At 38.0% G+C, this 21883-nt stretch overlaps 1 long non-coding RNA gene across 1 annotated transcript in view; it reads left to right on the top strand.

Moving 5' to 3' along the window:
* LOC139109277 (uncharacterized) overlaps positions 1–21416 on the top strand; it is an 82139-nt gene extending 60723 nt beyond the window's left edge. The window contains exons 3-4 of the long non-coding RNA XR_011546813.1: positions 5403–5500; positions 19207–21416. This is a non-coding gene — a long non-coding RNA (uncharacterized lncRNA). The remainder of the gene's footprint in view (positions 1–5402; positions 5501–19206) is intronic.
* The last annotated feature ends 467 nt before the right edge of the window (positions 21417–21883 follow it).

Below are 21883 nucleotides of genomic sequence, written 5' to 3'. Positions count from 1 at the left end.
CGCTTCTCTAATTATGGTACGAGCGGTGCTCGTGCGGCGGTCGGCCCGCCCGCAACAGTTCGCCGTGCAGGAGGGAAAATTTTGATGCCCCGTAACTATTCGAATTATCATGTAAATGACATTCTCCGGACTCTGCGTTGTGTTTTCGCCCGGTCGCGGTTCCTTGCGACAGTGATTTATGCACGAGGTACGTACATATATATAAGCAACCGGCCGGCAGGCAGATAGGTGTTCGCGCGTGTGCCTACATCGTGCTGTTCAAGTTTCGTGCCGAAACATGCATGTGTGGTCTTTGCTAGAGACCCTTTACTGTCACGAAATAAGGCTCTTAACTTTGATCGGTGGCTTCGTTTTTCAACCAAAGTAATAGATATAATTAAGTACCGCCTACGATCGCTCACGCCGTCAGCATCATTCTGCCTTTGTTTGCTCACTACGTAAGCAAAAAAGTCGCTGATTCTCTCGAACATAAGATAAAAAGAAAAAGCTGAGACAGCTGTGAATAACTGCCTCACGCAGTCAAAGTAAAGCCACAAAATTCATTGTACTGTAATTAGTCGTTTGCTGCTAGACTTACAGCGCAATAAACCACGAACGTGACGCGGTTCGCTTGGCATCGGCGAACCAGAAGATAATCAATTAGGACAATAAAGCTATTAAAAACGTTGTTACGGTATCGGAGAGACGTGTCGCGTTGTTGATGAAGAATGACTTATACGGAACAACAAATTTCGAAGATCTGTTTTTGCGAAAATGCACTATAGCTTTGATAGTCATAAAAAAAAAAATAGCAAAAATTATTTTTAAAATCTGAAAAAAAGCTTGCAAAAAAGTTTGCGAGTTGTAACTGCGCGGAAAAAAATTTTAATTACCTTTAACAAAGATAGAAGAGAGACGTGTGAAATTTAACGACATGTTTTACAACCAGCCGCAACGTTTTTATCTCCTACATATTTGATTAACGAAATAAAACTAATGTATGTTTAACGTTTTAAGAAATAAAACTAAAAGAAAAAAAAAACGCAATTGAAATCTTTCGATAACTTAATTAACTGCATCGTTGACGTGTTAATGGGTACCGTCGCACCGGTCTTATACGTATACTATACATGATCCATGGGACAACGTATCGCCGCGTTCACTAGAGAACGACTATAACACGGCCGCAAATTTATAACGGAATTAATATTAATTAATACACCCAGCCATAGATAACCGGACAAATTCCAGCGGACACGGCACCAATTTCGCACTGTCAGCTTTCGACCATCTCTCATACTCGCACTAACTCGCGAAGAATAAGTTTCCTAGGTTTGTTGATTTTCCGCGTTATATCACTACACAATTCTACACGTCAATAGACTGTTTCTACAATGCGTTAAACGATAGCCTCCATTACTTAACTTTTTACACAAAAATAATTTGCTAGAAATTAATTAAAATTATTTCCTTCAATTTTAAGCAATTTCCGAGTAGAAATTTATCTAGTTAATCTGATTCTGCAACTAGTGATTAGATCGCGCAGATTAAATATATTTCTTAACTAGTGACCAGCTTGGTACTAGTCATAAATTATAGGAAAGTATTTATTATTATTTAGTGACTATCTTCGAAAAATTAAATTGTCATTAAAAAAAAAAGAACAAAATCTGTCTAGTATCGGTCGTCTAGTCACTGTCCAACGCGGACCATGTATCTAAATAGATATTTATACGTTTTTTGTCGCAACTAGCCTACTGCGCGCTCGACTGCCAAGTCCGCTGCCGTCGGGACCGCCAGCCGCCACGGTTAAATGCGAACAGGTGCGCGTATTACGTCAGTCGGCAGCCATCATTGTACGGGGGCGTGTTACGCCAGCCGGCAGCCATCATTGTTGTACGGTCCACGTGGAGAGAGGCCGCGTGGCGGCAAACGTAGCGGGCCCGGAGGTCAGCGGCCGCGGCAGCCGAGCGCGCGTTAGCTAGGTCAGCGCGCGTAGTAAACGAGCACGCGGAACAAAACGTTTAGATATCTAACTTTTTTGACTCGTTATAGAGAGTAATAATTATCTAGTACGTTTTGAGTGTTAAATTTCTGGCTCAGTGCTAGACAGTTTTGCTAGACAGCTACGAAATAAACCACGAATTGTCTAGTTAATTATTAGGTAACGGTGGAAATCAATTTCAACTCGAGTTACTCGTGCTTCACGTTAACATTCGTTAAGAAAAACTCGCGTGTATATTTTATACAATCAATTTTTTTACACTATTTTTATATCTTTTTAATTTTTAACAGGGACAATATAACATATTTATCATAGTTTTATGTTGTAATAATTAATCAATGTAGGATATTGTTTTCAACTAATATAAACGAATTGCGCGTCACTTCGTTATTAAATAGCATATTCAACATGCAAACTATTTTAAATATTTGCTATCTCGAAAAATGCCGTCGCAATACTCTGTTATCAGTAAAAAATTCCATTAATATTGGCTCATCGAATTCCAGAACGTGCGTCGAAAGTTTCGTTTTATTTCTTATTTAATTCCTGGAGAATTATTTCTTTGGAATAACGCGAATAGTATTTGAAATTTTGAAAATAATACAATTTTAGTTTTAGTATTTTAAAATATTGTCTTAGCGGGAGTACAAACAAAAATAGACTTAATTAATAAAGATTTTCTTCGAGCCAGGTTTTCCGAGATTTATCGAGAAAGATTTCGAAAAGTTCCGAATCATATAAGAGAAATACTGCGGTCACCGCAGTAAACTATCGATTCTATTCTTGAAGCTCTTTCGGAATGGAATTTCATTTTAGGCAACGTTATAAATTAAATACTATCTTCCACCCGAGTTGCAATAAATGATCATCTATAGAACGCCGCTCATATTCCATTTGCACCGAAGATAAAAGCTTTATTAATTTTGCCAATCTAAATTTGCTTTTCTCGCTAATACAACCAAACTTTCTATAAATAATGCATTCGAGCTACAGCGATCAAATAACAAATTTTCCAATTTACAGTTTTATTTCTCCCCCTCCCCCCGTTCCCTCCCATTCGGAAAATTTTTGCCACCGTTGAATTTTTATTTTAGAATCAAATTAGATTCCAGCAATTTACTGCGATCGTTATTTTGATAGTCGATTCGAGCCTTTTGAAATAGCTTGTACGGTATTTCCGTTAATCCGGTAAAGTGCGTTAAGTCAGCAACTGTTCGATCAGGGAGAGCTCGTATCTAGCACGACCGATTATGGTTTACCAATAACAACTCGGGAGATTCACGTTTAAGTGCACAATGACACGTTGCGCGTTGCCCTACAAATAAACTATACCCGGGGAATGTGAAATGCATGAAGATTCGCAGTGCATATACGCGGCATGATGAATTCACCGGAATTTTATTACGTCGATAAATTCGAAATTTTTCCCACCATTCAATTTGTGCAATTTTCACAGCTGCCTAAATATTGTTATTCTTTTGTTAAAAAAAACACCGTAGGTGCTTACAATCATGGAAAACCCTTCATGTAACTTCCCAGATAAAGCGTCTATTACAACTCAATTAAAATATATATTTACCAATATGTTAATAAATATTTTTTGAAAATATAAATGTATAGCTTTACCAACTTTTACGTTTAAAGTATATTTTTCGCTTGTTGTAGAGTTATAACTTTTTGCATTTAATTAAAAAAAAACGAAAAACAAGTTCACCGTTTGTTTAATATATTGCCAATAGTATAATTTCGTTTATGATTATTAAAAATTATTTGAAAAGCGAATACAAATATTGTAAACGTATTTTAGTTAAATTTAGGTTTACATGCTCATTAATCGAGTCGGTGTACCTTACACGTTGCGTCATCTACAGTCTGTAACACTGGATATTACATCCACAACGTTGACGGTGGATTTGCATATTAATAATTAATGGAATAATTAAATTGTAAATTATGCGTATTAAAAATAATCTAAGTACTAAATTAAATTTTGAATATCTAAATAAATGTCTTAGTTGTAACTCGATTTCCATAGAGAAAAATATTTTTAGATTTATTGCCCCGAATTAATAGTGACTGTCTGCCGCAAATGAATCTAATGTAAACGCGATGTCTGGAAATATTACACGAAGAGCGATAGGATTTCCTGAAATTCTGTATGAAGGATCGATGTCGTTTTTGCGACGAGAACTGTGTTCTATGCGGACGCATTGGCATCGATTAGGGACATTCCACCGTTGATTACGCGACGTTTGATCAAAGGTAAAGTTGTGACGTGCTGTCGATTGTACGCGAATCGATGAATCGACATGTGCATTGCGTTGAAATAGATCGACGAGTACGTGCGCACACGCGTGGCTACGGCTGCGGCAAAGTGGCTGCATTCTGGATTGACTACTCACTACTGTATCCGCACAGATTACCGTCGAGTGAAATTCCTTTCGCGTTTCCGTCCCCGTGATCTCTCGCCGTCTTGCTGTGTGCCAAAACACTCGATTTCGATACAATTTCCACTTCGCTCACGCGTTAATAAATTGCCAGGCAATCACGTCGATTTCGCGAAAATAAAAAAAAAATTTTACTCCTCAGATTACTGCACTTTTTTACATTAATTAATTAGAGTACTAACTGCAATTATTATAATATCTGCCGAGTTTTAATTCATTCATTTCGGCGTAATTGCTTTCAGACAGCACGCTCGCGGTATTTCTCTCTGTTTAAATTTATTAAATGTAGATATTTAACAAAGAACCATTTTCGTATATGAATGTTAACTTCTTGGTGGGTATATGTATAACTCGTATTTACCAAGGTGTAAAGTATATTAATGTTGGTTAGGGATTATATCGTAACAGATACGGTATTGAAAAAAACCGACGAGACATCTAATCTCAAGATGTAACAACCAGTCAATTACAAGTTACGTTTCCTCGTGAGGTCGCAAAAATGAACCAAAAAATCTCCGAGCGCCGACAGATAAATGAAATGCCAAGCTCGTGAAATTCAATACTTATATGTTTATACATTAGTATTGATCGTTCGTTTTCATAATGTCAGTTTTCTATTCTTTCTTTTATACCTAGTTTTTTTAGTTAACAAAATTAATATAAAGTAATAAAAAAGTATTACGGAATTGCAAAAAAAAAAGTTATCAGAAATTCTTTCAAAAATTTAATATTAAAATTAAAAGCGCGATTTTTTTTTTAGTATTTTAACTGCCGCGATAAATAACGATGGGAATTAAACGATTGCGTATTGCTTTTTAATTTTAATTGTAAAAAATTACCGCGATAATCCATCGTCATTCTTTCGGTCGTTTGTCTCTCGAGCAATAATGTTAATGATTTGTGATAATGATTATAAAAAGAGAAGCAGTGTAATATAGTGTTAAGTAATTTGAAGTGTTGTAACATTTCAGGATAATCCAGAATACTACCACGGAAGGAAGGAAGGAAGGAAGGAAGGAAGGAAGGACGGACGCAACGATGGAAAATGACCTAACCGGAAGATACAAATGTAAGTGAACCGGCAACACGTTGTCAGCTGTACATCACTCAATTGTAATTATTATAAAGTAATTATTATAATTAATTAATGTCCGAATGTAATGACGCGCGCGAATTGGGATCTTTTGAGAAACAACACGCATGATTTCTTCTAGTCTATCCTAACTGTAAAAAATCCTATCTGTAAAAAATTGGTGTGACGCCCAAATTAGCTAATAATCGATTCTATTGTTGTCGTTTATTAAATTATATATTTCTCGTATTTCTTTTTTGTTTAAACATTAATTATTTTCAGCACATCTACATTAATATTGTTTCATTTTATGTTACAGTCACCGGCAGAGTTCTACAACTCCGCTGAAGCTCATGCAGATTGGTAAGTCGCATGAATTACAGTTTAACACTTTTAAACAACAAGATTATCTATCAACACCACAATAATATTTTCGAAGTATCAAACTAATTAATATTTAATAATTGGCGACATTTATCATTCAATGCCTATATTATTTAATACCCTTGTTACTAAATGCCTAATATTTAAAATTAATTCAACTCGTCACGCGCAACTTACGCGAATCATTTTTTTATAAATATAATTATAAGTTTCTATCTCTCGATATCCAATCTGCGTTTTTTCTAACGACACTGTCGGACGACCCATGCAAGGGAGGCGCGTAAAACAGCACACGACTGGACGAGTGCCAACTTGGAAATAAAAATCCCCAATTCCGTTCGTTAACGCTATCGACATTTTTATGTCCCGTTGCGCTCCATGTTAGCCCGGCCTCGGCAGAGACGAAAAATCGGGATGGGACTCTCCGACGAATGCACCCGTCGGTCGGCGATCGATAAAAAAAATAAAAGGGCAAAAAAAGGCGCAGAACCCACCGGCGCGCAGTTGAACTTTGTTTGTTTCGTACGAAGACCCCGGTTTGATAATTTCGCGATGGGAGAATTTGGTTCTTCAGAGATAGGGTGCATAACATCGCGTTTGCAAAGTCGTATTCGCACCTCGGTGGAAAATCGGAGATGCAACGGTCAGCCGGAACTAGCGTTTTTTCTTCAACAGCGATGTACTAGAAAAGCAAAGAGCGGAAAGTGACGACTGTTGACGCGAGATCTGACTGGTTTCTGCATTTCTGCTTTTCCGTCAAGATGCGAATGCGTCCTAGGTCTAAAATTGGCGGAGCGACGAATGGAGAACAATACAGTTGCAACGCACGCGAATTAGGACGCCGCGACAGGCGACACTTGATGGCACCTGGTAGAAAATATATAAATATAAAATGTAAAAATGATTTAATAAGTTATCTTATTCATTAGCATTTACCGCGCAAAATGTCAGGCGCAACAGATTGCATTACCCTCATATTACTATTCACGATGTAATATCGTTACAGATATAATTATGTTTTTTGTATATTAATTTCGTACCGCGTAGATAACAGGGTAATTAAATGTGGCAGTCCTACGTAAATGAAATACACGCGTGTATCCAAAACAGCGGAAGCTAATATTCCCAGTATCGAACTATTTCAACTTTGGCATCCGCTGTATAATGTATAATATACGTTATTATAGATAATGTATATTTTCCAGTCGCGTATGCATTATTATTATTATCAAGATTATCAAAACCATCACGTACCGAAATTATCGTTGGTTCACCGCAGCTGCGCTACTATTCATGCACTTAACACTTTGTTATCGTCGAGTGTCATCGATAATACGCGTCGGATGAAACTTTATCATATTTCCTTGTTAAATAATCGACACATCGTCGCAATATACCCGAATGACCGACAGGTTATTAAAACGTAACGTTTCGCGGGCAGTAACATTCAGCTTCGAGTCGAGATGACGTGCGTGATTTCTTGATTTATTTTTACAAAGTTTGGAAATACGTAATCGAGAAAATAATCACTTTGCAGTTCCAAGCAGTCAAAAAAAAAAAAAAAAACATCAAGCGCAAATTAAAAAGCGTCGGATCTATGTCTGTATAAATACCGGAAAAATAATATGCGAGGACGAACCGGAAACACATCGAGCCCGTCGCTTTTAACTTGTTGGATGTGACTACATGTACTCGCCAATGCATTGCCGATATACGTAAATCTGTTTTTTATCGCAGCTAATAAATCGGCGGAACTTTAGCCGTTCCTATAAATAACTTCTTTTTCGGCGCATCGAGTGTGAATTATATTCCATATTAAATCTACTATAAATCATAAATTAATTATTATTATTTCTTGTTTAATATTATTTATAGTTACACATTTATTAAAATATATTAACAAACTGAGCCTTTGTACTTGACGATTTTTCTGACAAAAAAAAAAATCAGTTTTACGCAGAAATGCATTTTAAGGGCTGAAAATCATTTCGAAGTTCGGAATATAAAAATTATTATTAAGGTTGCTCGTTGATTTAATCACGACGTAGAAATATTGTACTGGCAAATCGGTAAAATTTTCGGTATCGATTTATATCGATCAACTTCGGTTTATTGACTATGAGACAACCGCATCTACATATGTATATCGTGGACGCATCAGCTTTGTAGTCTGCATCGTAATCGTCACGAGGTCGATTTGACTAAATCTGAACTGTACGCGTGACGGGTTTGGGAGGTTCTTCGTAGATCGCTCGGAATAATGTATGCGGTAGCGAAGCGAATTGCAATGACCATCCCGTTAGTCCAGTCCAGATGACTTCTGTAGTATTCATGCATGTCTGGATTGATTGCTGATTCCTAATTGCTCCTAAAGTTGCCCCGCGCATTTCAACGGCATGCCTAAGAAGTTACGGTCGCCCGGCTATGTTTGCAGAGGCCTGACGTGACGCGAGATACGCTATACTCGCTGTCTGGCGTTAACTAACTAACCGTTGTATCATCAGCTACCGGCTACAATTCTCCGAAGATATCTGTTCTTGCCAATTAGGCGAGTTAGAATTGTGGCCTCAATCAAAGTCGGACGGCTTGCGGCAATTCCACCTCAGTGAACGGTTGTATATCTTATAGGTGTCTTCGAGCGGGAGCCGTTCAAACGAGCAAATACGAAAAATAATATGTTATCGCGAATGCTTAAACGCCTGACTAGCTACGTCACAAACGTTAGTACTATAAAGAACAATTTAATTATTCCCCTTAAAAAAAGAGAAAGGTTACGTTTTAAAATCACGGCTGTTTAAAAATATAATAGGATGACATATGCAAGATACTTTTTACGTAATGAAAAATTGATTTTTATATTTTAGAGTTCAAAAATGTTGCTTAATGCGGCAAACGTTGCGTTTTAGCATTTTAACGCGCGTCTTTTCAAGAACGCGAAACAAGTGACAAGAATTACAAGTCAGACAACCTATTGTGTCTGTTGAGCAAGCCAAAGTTGTAGGAGAAAGGGATAGAAGTTGTTTTGAGTTATACTTTGAGTTTCAGAATCGTCGAGTTAGCGCGTGTGTGGTAACACCGACAACGGTTGTTTGTAATTTACCGTGAATTTGTACAGTAAAATATTCAAACTTGGTTATCTTAGGATGACGTTCGCCTCCTTCACGCGTTTCCTTTGTATGCGAGCGAAACAGATTGTCTTATAACAATTTATTATGGAAATTCAGACGTTTAAAGCGGCATAAGCATTGCGCTTGGAATTTGTCGACCTGGTTTTAAAAGTAATACTATTACGCCCGACCATGTCACGACATTTTTCATGCTAGCGTGAAAATTATGATTCAATCGTGATAACAGTTCCATTAACAAAATGACATTAACGCGACATAATTTATTGGCAGAGTGGCAGTAAAGAATTCTTTTGCAATAAATTTTTTGACATATTTATAACGTATCGTAGTATTTATGATAAAATAAAAGAGAATTGAAGCGCTTGAAAAAAATTTGACAAGTTAAATTAAGTAATAAAATTTAAAAGAAAAGAAATATATACATCTATTGCTACTTGGAATTATTTTCAGAAATTATCCAACGTAATTCAGAACCTTGAGGTAAATTAAAAAAATTGATATAAACTATAAAATTATTTTAACATCTGTGTTATGCACTCCATTTTCCTTATTTAGATTTAAGACTCATTAAAAGTTGCTCAGAATAATCAAAGAATAAAAGATACTTTCGAACGAATATATCTCTAGGGAGCGTCGCCCGATCTCACTTAAAAGAGAAAATTATTCCAAGTAATTGTTTCAAGAGACAAAAAGAATTTCTTAACGCAAGTTCAAGAAGAGTCAGAATGCGACTAAGTCACTTTCAAAAGTCACTATGTGCAGTGGATTAAATCCAATTCAATCGATTCCGGGCTTCCGGTTGTTCATGCGTCGAAGCTATGGCGATTGAATTTCCGTAGAAAAACTTGGCGCGAAAAACACGACTTTCCGATGGAAGACTTTCCTGGCAGCTGGCGAAACAGATTTGGAAGCGAGTTTACGTATAAACGTAGAACGGGGTCGAAAAGTAATTCTACCGGTTGCAGCAGGCGGAAAAATAAAACGCACGAATCGCGCAGATAAAAGTAGCGACGACAATTAACACTTTTTACTTCGTTGCGTCGTCGGTGATGAGCGGGGTTTCACACACAGAGCGAGCGCTCAAACTTAGGATTAAACAAGTCGAAGAAAACTTCTGTTTCTTTCTGAAAACGTCTCGATTCCGACGAGAGTACACGATGAGGGTAAGAAAGCGTGCATGGGTGAACGACGGTAAAAATCGTGTAAGGGGTTGAACGCGGGTGGAGCGGCGGGCAGCAAAAAAAAAAGAAAAAAAAAAGAATAAGAAGAGCGCTTGGAACCACCGCGCCGCGGGATCTCCGTAGCGATTTGTTCGCGGGGTTTGATTTATAAGTCCGTGAGAGCCGCCGTGGGACAGAGAAAGATATGCCTACACTCCCACCGGCGTTTCTTCGTTCGCTTTTCACCCACGGGGAAGAAGGGGCTGGATCTCTTGCTCGCGGCGAGGAATGAAAAAGGAGGATCGGAAGAAGCGCGGGTAACAGAGGAGTTTCGGAACGATCGCCGGTCCGTGGCTTCACTTACGGATGATGCATTGCCCCGTAGTCGACTTCAGGCACAGAAGGATAGAACCGCGGTAATGGATTCGAAATGGCTGGAAATAGTCGGCCGCTGTCACCGAGCCACCCCTTTCTCTCTTTCTCTCTTTCCTTCCGCTATCTGTATCTTCTTTCATCTCTCGCTCGAAATTCACAGCACGCGATGTACTCCTTCAAGAACAGACTGGCGTGCGGGGAACTTCACAAGATTCTCGTCTATTTTTTTCTTTTTTTTTTTTTTCTTTTGCGTTTGAACTTTTGCTCGTACTGGTGGGACTACGATATATTCCAAAAAGAGATCATTCATACGGAATATTTTATAGAATATATCTATCCTGCGTTACAATATGAGATTTATCCGAAGCTCCCGTATTTTCAAAGCGACGAATTTATCAATTATATCTAATAACTTTTTAAATATTAACGATTAATAATAAATTAGGCCACTTACTTGGTGATGTACTGAATGAAAGAACCTCGCCGCTAATTCGCATCCGTTTTTACACTCCCGTGCACTTTGCGACCGCAAAGTACTCCGAATCTTAACACGTACTATGCGGTTGCGGGAACTCTTTTATAGCCTGAGGTACCCATTGTCGAACAACGAAGGAATTGTGATTCTAGCAAGCAATACCCTTCGTGCGCCGAATAAAAGTCTAACGGACGATATAGTAAAAAAATGTAGCTATAAAAAAAAGTAGTATTGAGATGACTCCCCGAGGAAAAATGTCTTTTGAATAAGTTGTTTTTTTTTTCTTTCTACATTGAGAAAAATATATAGTTACTATTTACCTCCGTCATAATTTTATGATATCTCTAACGAATAAGATTACATTTATCGTTAAAAATATTAAAAAATTGTTGAAGCTAAATCTTCCTCCACAGCTTCTTTTTACTTCCTTTTACACTTTAAATAAAATTTAAATACAAATATTTCATTACAAAACTAATTGTATAATTAATGATAAATTGATTACAAAATTAATATTATTAATATAATTATTAATATAATTATTAATATATTAATATAATTATTAATATAATTATTAATATTTTAAATTTACCATCTCGTAAAGCAGAGAATACGTAATACGCAATAGTTAAAAATTCACAAGTATCATTGTCTATTTACCGAAAATAAACTTTTATCTTAAAATTTAAACGGCGCACTCGGCGCTAAATGCATCACGTAATATATTATACAAGTTCGCGCGAAAATGTGCGACACGGAAGCTCACGCTGATCTTTTAAATTGATAGTGACGTGGATGTTCGACGTGTCGTCTGATTCCGTGGACACTGGAACGTCCGTGTCGCGTGACTTGAATTCCGAATGACATATGGAAGCCGATACATCGACGTCTTTCGCTTTCTCCCCCCCCCCTCCTCCCTTCCCCCGCTTTTTCTTTCTCTTGGTCCACGTCGCTTCCGTCCACCCTCTATCGTAGACACGAGCGTGTGAAGCGAATCAATTTAGCTCGGTCAGCATAGATTCCACGTCAAGATGAGTTACATCCGTCCATAAGCAAGTTATGGGATAGACGGACGCAAAACTGTTTCGGAATTTCTGAAACGTACACGTGCACGTTACACACAGCGGTATCAAATTTCTGAAATTCTCCTGACCCTCAGTGTAACGTAATATTCCATTAAATATAACCGCTCTCCGCAGCAAAACGATCAAGTCCATTATTTCGCGATGTTACTTTATTTCGATAAATATATAAAGTCCCCTTGTTCCCCGATGCAAATAAATACTTTTAGAATTTATTTTAACACGATTATAATATATTGCAAATAATTAATGGAAAAATTTAATTTTACGCGTGGACGTATGTTTAAAGAAAATTGTTTCCATGGTACGCGCACACTTGGATATATGTATAGAAATCTAATGGATATTGATATATTAATGCATTTATATTAATTTGTTATATCAGTCATTATTTTGTGCTTTAAAAATGTTTTTATACGAAACATTTAAAGACTATTTCGATTTTGGAGCAGAGCCAGAATTTGTACATTTAAACTATTGGAATTTGTAGATGTATCGTTAGAAACGATTTAAGCTCTTCGACTAGTTAGTCACGAATTAGAGATTCCGAATTTAATCGTGGATTGCCGCAGAGTCAGTTTCATGAAATGTACGATGTATCTGCCAAAAGCGGCAAGTTCCCCTAGCGAACTACATTTCTAGATCCCGTGCCTTTGATGAAGGCCAGCTAAATTGATGTGTTAAATTTCGCATAATGAGAGCTACGATATATCGATCGTTTAAAGTCAGTTATTTCAGAGTTTTTTTTTTTGCAGTTTTTTTTTTTCCTCGCTGCATATGTATAATTTTTTATGAAAGATGTTTGACACATTAGCCTAATTTATTTAATTGTTGTAAACGCAATATATGCAAATAAGCATATCGGCACTAATTGGTACTATCGCATTCAACGCTGCGTTATTGATTGCACGGGTCATTGTTTCAGCGTTGCAAATATTTTTTTTTAGGAGGGAGGAGGGAAAGGGGTAAAAAAATTTTACAAAAATTCTGCTTTCAACAAATCCGTCGAACGAACCACAGACGCCGTAACTTCTTGGCACCGTTTAACGATCACTACGCGTTCGACATGACCATTCGCTCTGCGTTTGCGAGAGCCAACAATCATTGACACGATCGAGCGTAAGTAATTGTTCCGCAAGTTTGCTTTATATCCATCGCGAGCAAAACTCTCGCGCGACTGAACTTTCGCGAAAAATACGAACTGCATCCTGTTTACGTTGATGGAAAAACTTATTACAGAACGCTATGACCGGGCTAACTAATCGATACAATGAGTTTCTATATAATTGATAATATAGGAAAGTTTTGCTAATAAAGAAAATTAATTTTTAGCGACTAGAATGAATAAATTCTATTGCGCGTTCTAAACTTACCTCTACGGAACATCGTGCTGTAAAAAAAAGAAACGAATAAAAAAGAAAAAAGAAAGAAAGAACGAAAGAGAAAAAGAAGTGTAAAAGGGTGGATTATCTTGAGAACGTTCGTAAAGTGGCATCTCGTTACCTTCTTAATCGCTTTTTGCACGTTACCGAAAGGATTAATCACGGCATTATCGAATTTTTCATCATTCGAATTGTTCGTCAAAAGCAGTACTTTCATATCAAAGGTCATTAATTTTGAAACACTTTGTATTCCGTTTTATTTATCCTCATTTCGCCGCCACATGATTGCACAATTACGTTTTAACAAGGTTTTAATTTGTCACTCATCAGATCTATTTGTATACGCAATATAAATCTGCCGTGCAGTAAAATATTTTTAACACGTCAGTATACATCTGAGTTTATTATTTACACAAATTAAAATTAATATATAATTATTTTTACATCGAAATTTATACTTACGTCATACATATTTTATCGATAAAAAAACAGTTTTAAGAAAAGTTTATCCGCGATAATTAAAAAATATTTTAATTTTTGCACATTATTCTTTATAATTATTAACGTATCTCATAAATGAATAATCTTTAACGTAAAAATTATTAATAAAGAAACCTGATGAATCAAAAACTCACGCGATTTCGCAGTTTCACGGCGATGGGTAAAAGAGCATTTCGCAAGACCGGTACGGCGGCAACTAGATACATGTGCGATTATTATCCTAATTCGAATCTAGCGTGCACCGGATACAGTGTTGGAGAAATCAAAGGATTGCAAACGACATAGCGTGTCACGAACAGAACTTCCGCTCGGACGAGTGTTCCGCTTTTCTTAATGGTTCCCATCGTTAATCTTCAAAGGGCGAGCGAACTTCAAGTCGCACGTTAATCACCAAGTCTTGCGATTGGAAATACTATGGAAATAATTTGCGATAAATTGCATCAATCTGCTAAACAAATGCATAAATTATAGCATTTATAGTAAAACCATATTATTATTTAAATCTAAGGTCGGTATTCTTAGTCGGTTCTTATATTTAAAATTGTCTTAAGTGCAATCTTATTTAGTTTTCAACCAATTATAGAGTCGTATTATCGTCTATAAGACGACAAGTGACTGCACTTAAGACAATCTTAAATATTCATACTGGTCTAAATCTCGACTTTTATCGAGTCTAAGTTTTATCACAATCTAATTAAAATAATCACCATTATTATAAATTTTTGAACTCTAAATTTACCTATTAGTGACGTTTTGGTTTGTGAATAACAAGCAAAATCGCTAAAAGCATTTTTACTCCTTACATTCGCAATAAACTGTTACATATTGTATTTGTGTGCGGCAATACAACGAAAGGAAAAGAAGCTAACTTGAATAGGAATTTTCAAATCTGTTTTGTAATAAAGAATAAGGATACTAATAAGAAACGGAGCAATACGTCTTCGGTACGATAAGAGTATCTGATTTTCCGCAACTAGAACGAATATTATAGTGGCCTGATAGATCGTAGCCTTCCGAATCTATGAAGCGGTTATGAAACCGTAAGCAGCTGTTCACCGAACCGTTTCCTCCTTCCTATTTGGTGGGTTTGCACTTTAGGAGAGTAGCGAAGGAAACGTATGGCACGCCAGGGAAACATCTACTTTGATAGTGGATTTTGCCTCATCCCATCGTCTCTCGATCGACCATCTTCCTTCACTTCCCTCTTCTAGGTTACCTGATCTCCTTACAATAAGTGCTAACCGAGTTTCAAGTCTATCGTTTTTCTGCCACAATTCGAATCTTGTTACATAACCGCGATCGTTCTCATAAAAACTTATGCACACACGTTTATGTAACGATTACGCAAATTTATCACGTATATTAGCATACATAATATTTAAAAAGTACATAGTATATCTTATATATTTTTCTTAACCACTACGTAATACAAAAAAATACAAACTATAAAAGAGAACTTATATTACATGTTACATGTGCTGTGCAACAGCCACTTATTTAAAACATTAATTTTATTAATATTAAAAAAAAATGTAATATTTAAATAGAAAACAGAGAGTGAAATTAATCTATAATACCAGCTGTATTATTTATACAGATTTAATAAATACAAAACAAAATATTATAAAAATTAAAAAGTATATACCGCTTTGATATAAAATAGAGTAGAAATGAAATAAAAATAATAAAATATTATATATTGCCGTTTTTCTATTTGCCGCGCTCATTGCCGGAGATATTCCTTTCTTAACACTCAATATCGGGTACGTTTTATTGGCATGGTCAGCGCACGATCGAGCTTTATCCCAATCACGATAGGTTTAATTGAAATATCGTGTTTCGCGGAATATACGCCGCTGGCCTTTGTTGCGCTGCCACGTTGATAGTTCGATCAGTGTAAAAAAAAAAAAAGGCATATAGGAAATAAAACACGGAAGGATGAAGAAGGCAAAGAGTTTGTCTCAATTAAGCCAGATCGTTTTTAGGGACGGGCTTGACAATGTGTTCTATTTTATTATTATCTTTTTTTTTTTTTTGCCTCTCCCAAATAATTCCAATACTTCGGATGCTCGATATTTCGGAGATCAATCCGTGAGTAATAAAACAAGAGAAGGAACACATTTATATGCAGACGTACATATTAAAAGCCGACATCCCCCTGAATCCCTTAGTCCACCCACAAGTATCCAGCCATCCCTGACTTACGAAGCCACATGATTCTCAGGAGTATCGTAAAGGAGAAAAAGATCCGGATGGCGTTACAGTTTATGGCATATGACTTCGGTGAATGTTTAATGATTCGGGCACACATCATCTTAGGATGCGCAGAGCTGGGGAATACGCCACCGTCCCCTCGGTGCTTTTCGTTAGAAACGGAAATTTCGGACAAAGGCAATCAAACGAAAAACATAATCGAGTCAAATTAAATATTTAGCATATAGCAAATTAACACGCAATAATAGATTAAATATTAATTGGAGGGAAAAAATAATGTAAGATAAAAAAAAAAGTGTAACGTCAAATAATAACTTAAAGCAATTGAGACAATTTTCTTGACAATTTCCTTTAACATTGAAATATGCGAATGAAATAAACGTCATAATGAAACGTATACATATATTTAATTAGCAATTAAATACATAAAAGTATACGCGCGATACACGCGACGTAATGTTGAAATATTCTTGCATGTCGATGCGAAAAGAGCAGCAAATCACACAGCGGGGGCGTAACGCAGAGACTTGCGTGTGACGTTTATAATTAATACAGTTAACGAGCATTTTTTTCAACGGCAAGAAAGGGTTGAATCTCGCCAGCAGATACGCTAAGAGCGTTCGCTCTTCGAACGCAAATATTACCACAGTAGAGTCATCGCAAGCCCCCGTAACTCTTGATAATCATGCGGTGTTAAGCGTTTCCTTCTTCCCCGGGAAACGTTTAATGCCATCGTATTTAACGGGATGTGAGTGGCGGGGGCGGGTTTTTTTTTTACCGTAGCGTCGCGGCGCGGCGGCGATACGCTCGGCCGCGAATAAATTCCAACATTTCCGCGGCTGCTCGAGCTGACGACGACGGTCGGCTTCGAATTTGGTTTGCTAATTTAGCCGGCCACGGGGTGCAGAAAAGATGCGCCGTGATGCGCCGTGAGAAATATCTGTCTACGTTGTGTGCGTGAATATATCACGTACATATCGTCCAACGGGGATATGCGGTTTTGCTGCTGTAGAAGCGACGCACTCTTGTGTCTGCCGCCGCTTGGCAGATCTGCCAACTACCACCCGCGACCCGCCGTTTCCGCCGTTGTCAAGAGAATCCATAAATCTGTCGTCGCGCTCGCCTGGCTCGCGAATCACCGGCGAACAGGGAAAAGGAAGGTGACGAAATACTACGAAAAACTCGTATCTAGACAGAGCAATCGGAAGCGATCGGATAACTTCGATAAGAGATGTAAAAGTCGTCAAGTATAAATCAGCACAATTTGCGTGAATCCATCATGTACGAGTACGCACGTACATAAACGAAGTAGAAATTCATTATTCAAGGCGGGTAAAAAATTATTTATACATACATGACTTATTAACGAGTAAGTAGGTTTAATAATTGATTTAAAATAATAAAAAAAAAAAGAAAAAGTTTTGTATATACATAAATGAACGCACATCTCAAGTTTGGGTTAATTACGACTCATCGAGAAAAATAGTTCTCTTGAATAAAATGCAATTCTTTTATTTTTAAATAATTTTTTTCTCAATTTCAAAGAGACGTAAGAGTAGTCTAGCGATTTCAAGGGGAATAAAAAAAAAAAAAACCTTATTGCGCCGCAGGAACGCTACAAATTGCTATTAGTTTTACATTATTTATAGAAAATTCATTATTCTGGACATCTGCGAAAACAAATAGTACGGAGGGAATCGAAAGAAGGGTGACGTCGTGGCGCGAGTGGAAGAGGACGATGATATAGCGTGGCAAGCGAATAGAAAAACAGGAAACCGAGCACGGAGGGCATGGAATTGTCGGTGCAGCGGTGTTTATGCGTCCCGTACGTATTTCTGCCGAGGCTTTCGCGCTCGTGTATCCGCGTGTACTCGAAATATCAATATTCCATTTTCATGTCGCTCGATATTCGTGCCGGCCGGACGGGCAGAACGACGCGACGCGACGCGCCGCACCGAGAAGAGTTGGAATTTGCAATACGCGTTTCCGGGTGAGACGCGTTCTGCACGGATTTTGATTTGCTTCCACACTTATATTACTTTGGTTTATCTTCATTTCAAACATCACCATCGTCAGTCTGTTTTTTCACAAAGTTATCGACCGTCACAATATCCACCCGCGCCTGAATTTAATATTTATTTCAAAACACGAACCGTAACAAAAGATGCGGCTCCGGTAAAATATACCGTTCTATTTTCATGTAAAGAGCGAGCGCGCTAGAATCATGTCTAAATTTTTATTTAACAAAGTTGACGTATACGAAGAGCTTTTTATGAATTATTTGGTATTGTTACTTACTTTGAATTAAGTCGGGGAGAAGCGAAGAAAATTATCGCGAAAAAGATCGTTCGAGTTAATTAGGTCGTCAAAATTTTAATTCTATGCGGCGTGATATCTTCCTATGCGGGCGGATAATTAATGACCGCCTGGCAAAAACAGCAATTGTCGTATGTTGGCTGTTCACAAGATAATGGTCTAATTTAAACGGCTGTCTGCCTTCCTGGGAGAGAGAGACCGGGCGAGTATCTCGCGAAAGGAAAATAGAACGAGAGGGTGACGCGTCCTGGCCCCCACGAAAGGAATCGCACGAAAGATACGCGGTCTTATCGCAAGAACGATTCATTCCCTCGCTTTCAGAAGTAGCTGACTCCGTTGCGTATGCATTACGCGCCGTCCGTTTATCTTTGCCTCTGCCGCGCAGCAAATTCGCGTGTTCTCGCGCGAACCTCGTGCCGGCAGTAGTGAAAAAGGGTCGCCGAAGCCGAAATATACGTATATTTTCACGTCGAGACTCGGCTCTGCCCTTTCACGCGTCGTTCCTAAATAAACACCGTATTTAGAGATCTCAAAGAGATCCGAATTCAATTGCTTGGAAAACGGATGAGACCGACGTCATCGCGCGGCGCATCGCATCCTAGCGCTAATCTATTTCAGAATCCGCAGCAGCAATCCCCTTGCAATTATGTTAGTCTAAATTCGGTTTCTCCACAATTGGTTCGCAGGTGGTACTTGGACCATGACGGTGTAATTACATCACCCAGGTTTCACTGAGATCCAATCGTACGACTACGCCGCGGCACAACTGAATAATACTGATTAAATACAGATACCAGCTACTATGCAAGTATTACAGCCATCATACTAGTAATCCCTTTGTTTGTTATAAACAATAGTAATAATCCTATCCCGCGGCCTGTGGGAGTATTTAATATTTCGTCCCGCAAATATTGTGATTTAATAGCAACTTGTTAATTGCAACAACGTGGCAAATTTCTGTGATACAGTAATATTACATATACGCGCACATACATTTTGCCTAGCAAAATGATTAGATAAAGGTCTGTTTATTGATTAGTTGTTAGAATTATTTGCCAATTAATCGTTGGCGAAATGACATTTATTTCGCGAGATGAAACCCGCGATATCATCGTGATAACACATCTGTTCGCCAATAGGTGTGAAGCAATTATGATGGGAACAGGGAAATTGTGCGTTGCGCGCACTGACATGGGAATGACGCAACGTGACGTTGAATCGAGTCGATCTCTACCCGTCAAAATCTCACCCCGAGAATTTCAACGTGGATTCAATCATACGATAACGAAATTGACGAGTACGTAAGGTTGAAATCCTCCTTAAAATAATAAAATTTATTAAGTTATAGCCGTGCCATGCCTCAAAACATTTCAAAAAATATATATACGTATAAAACTCGTCGAGATAAAATACCAAATTTCAATAAGCGGAACATAATTCACGACCTGGATGTAGTATACGACTCGAGAGAAATCCCCGCAGAAATGAAGAGTGTCGCTTTCGCGACGATTCGAGTAAGTGATATCTAAGCGAGCGTTAAGCGTGCTCGGCGTTGGAAGAAATATGCGTTAAGGAACGGGGATGTCATTCTCGAATACGCGCCGGGCTGGCGAAAGACGCGAAGAAGAGGGCGTAAAAGGGAGGTGGCGGCCGCGCCGCCGGCCAGAGGGAAATATAAATCAGGAATTATAAAGCAATTTCGCGGAAACCGCAACAAAACTCGCAGGAGTAAGTTCCAGTCGTTCTCTCCAGACGTTGTGGGGTGGCTGAGGGAAAAAGAGAGCGAGAGAGAAACTGCGGGGGTTGACGCCATCGCGCGCGCTTGCTTTCAGTAAACCATTACAAACGATGGTGTGCCTGCTTAATCGCGCATTATTCTTTTCTTGCGCACGGGTTTCTTGCTCGCACGCCGCACACCCCCGCCGTTCTTCACCGGTTTCGATTGTTCTTTGATGAACGGGATTTCTTTCCAACAACGGGAAGCTGTTTGCCACTTGATCGTTACCGTGATTTCATTGCCGGTTTCCCCGCCGTTTAAATTAAGCGGAATTAAGAATCAATTAGAAATAAGTTAGGCAGTCATTAAGAACTCATTTGTGGACGGTTATTAGCTGCTTCGTGAAAACCGCAACAAAACTCCGCGATTAATAAGCCCCCGCGGAGCCGAATACGCTGAAATACGATGTGAAATGTGCGAAATTATATCTGCGTTATCGCAATATATTTCAACGAATTAATGATGGCGGCGATTATAATACCGACAGTTAAATAACTTTATCACGCGGGGATTAACTGACTATAAGTAATTGCAGACATTGATAAATCGACGCAACTGAAACCATGTTGCGCGTAATTTATGCGCGCGTTATTGCACGCGGAAAACACAAAACAAAAATAGCACAGTTTTGATGGTGCAAAATGTGGCCAAAATTGCTAAAGTTATTGAATTAAAATTCGCAAAGAACTAATATTAAAAATTTACCCTTAAGCAATATCGATTATTAAAGAGGCGAGATTTTAATGTCTCGCTTATAAATCGCAGAATTGTTTTTCGTCAATATCTGTTTTCTCGCCAGACTGAATTTTATTTCAAGTATCTATGTTACAACAAATTATTTCACTTGGCGTCCCGCCCGTCTTAATCGCGTATTAATGCGGTCGTAGCACAGGGAGGATCTGCAATATCTACGAACCGGCTACCGCGATTCTGGCGATGATAAAGCGTGCATCGCGAAACGAGACACTCGCGAAGCGCCATTACTTTACATATTAATATCTTTTGGCCGTAGCCTGGGATCCTTTAACGTCGATTTTTATCGGATAAGCTCCAACAAGTTCCATGGCTATCGCAAATGACGTAGAACCTTTCGAGACACACGAAACTGTACGCTTGAATTATTACTTCCGAGAAAGATTTATGCTCGCGCAATCCGGTATTGTAATGGAATTGCGGTATCCGCATTTCAATTCGCCATGCATTGATTTATAATCCTTTTAACATGCATATATTAAAAAGTTTTCTTCATTTCAACTTTGCATCACGTCGAATTCAAGCAAGTAATCGGGGGAGAGAAAAAAAAAAAATAAAGTTATACCCCGGAGTTGCGCGGGAGTTGTAAATTGCAAAAATTAACCATCCCGCACAGAATTTATGGAACGTTTGAAATTCACTAAGTCACGAAGCAATAGCAAGCTTTTTTTAACTGATTAATACTTAATAACCACATTAATACAAAAACTTCTTCGTTCGTTGTGGTTAATAAGTGATCGATTTATCAACGCACATCACTAAAGTCATCGTAAAACTTTTGCTCTTCCCACTTTTATGTTCATTCTTCAAAGAAACAGGCATTTGAGGAAGTA

Source organism: Cardiocondyla obscurior, linkage group LG02 (assembly GCF_019399895.1).
Source record: "Cardiocondyla obscurior isolate alpha-2009 linkage group LG02, Cobs3.1, whole genome shotgun sequence".
NCBI lineage: Eukaryota > Metazoa > Arthropoda > Insecta > Hymenoptera > Formicidae > Cardiocondyla > Cardiocondyla obscurior.
This window is presented reverse-complemented; position numbering and strand designations above follow the sequence as displayed.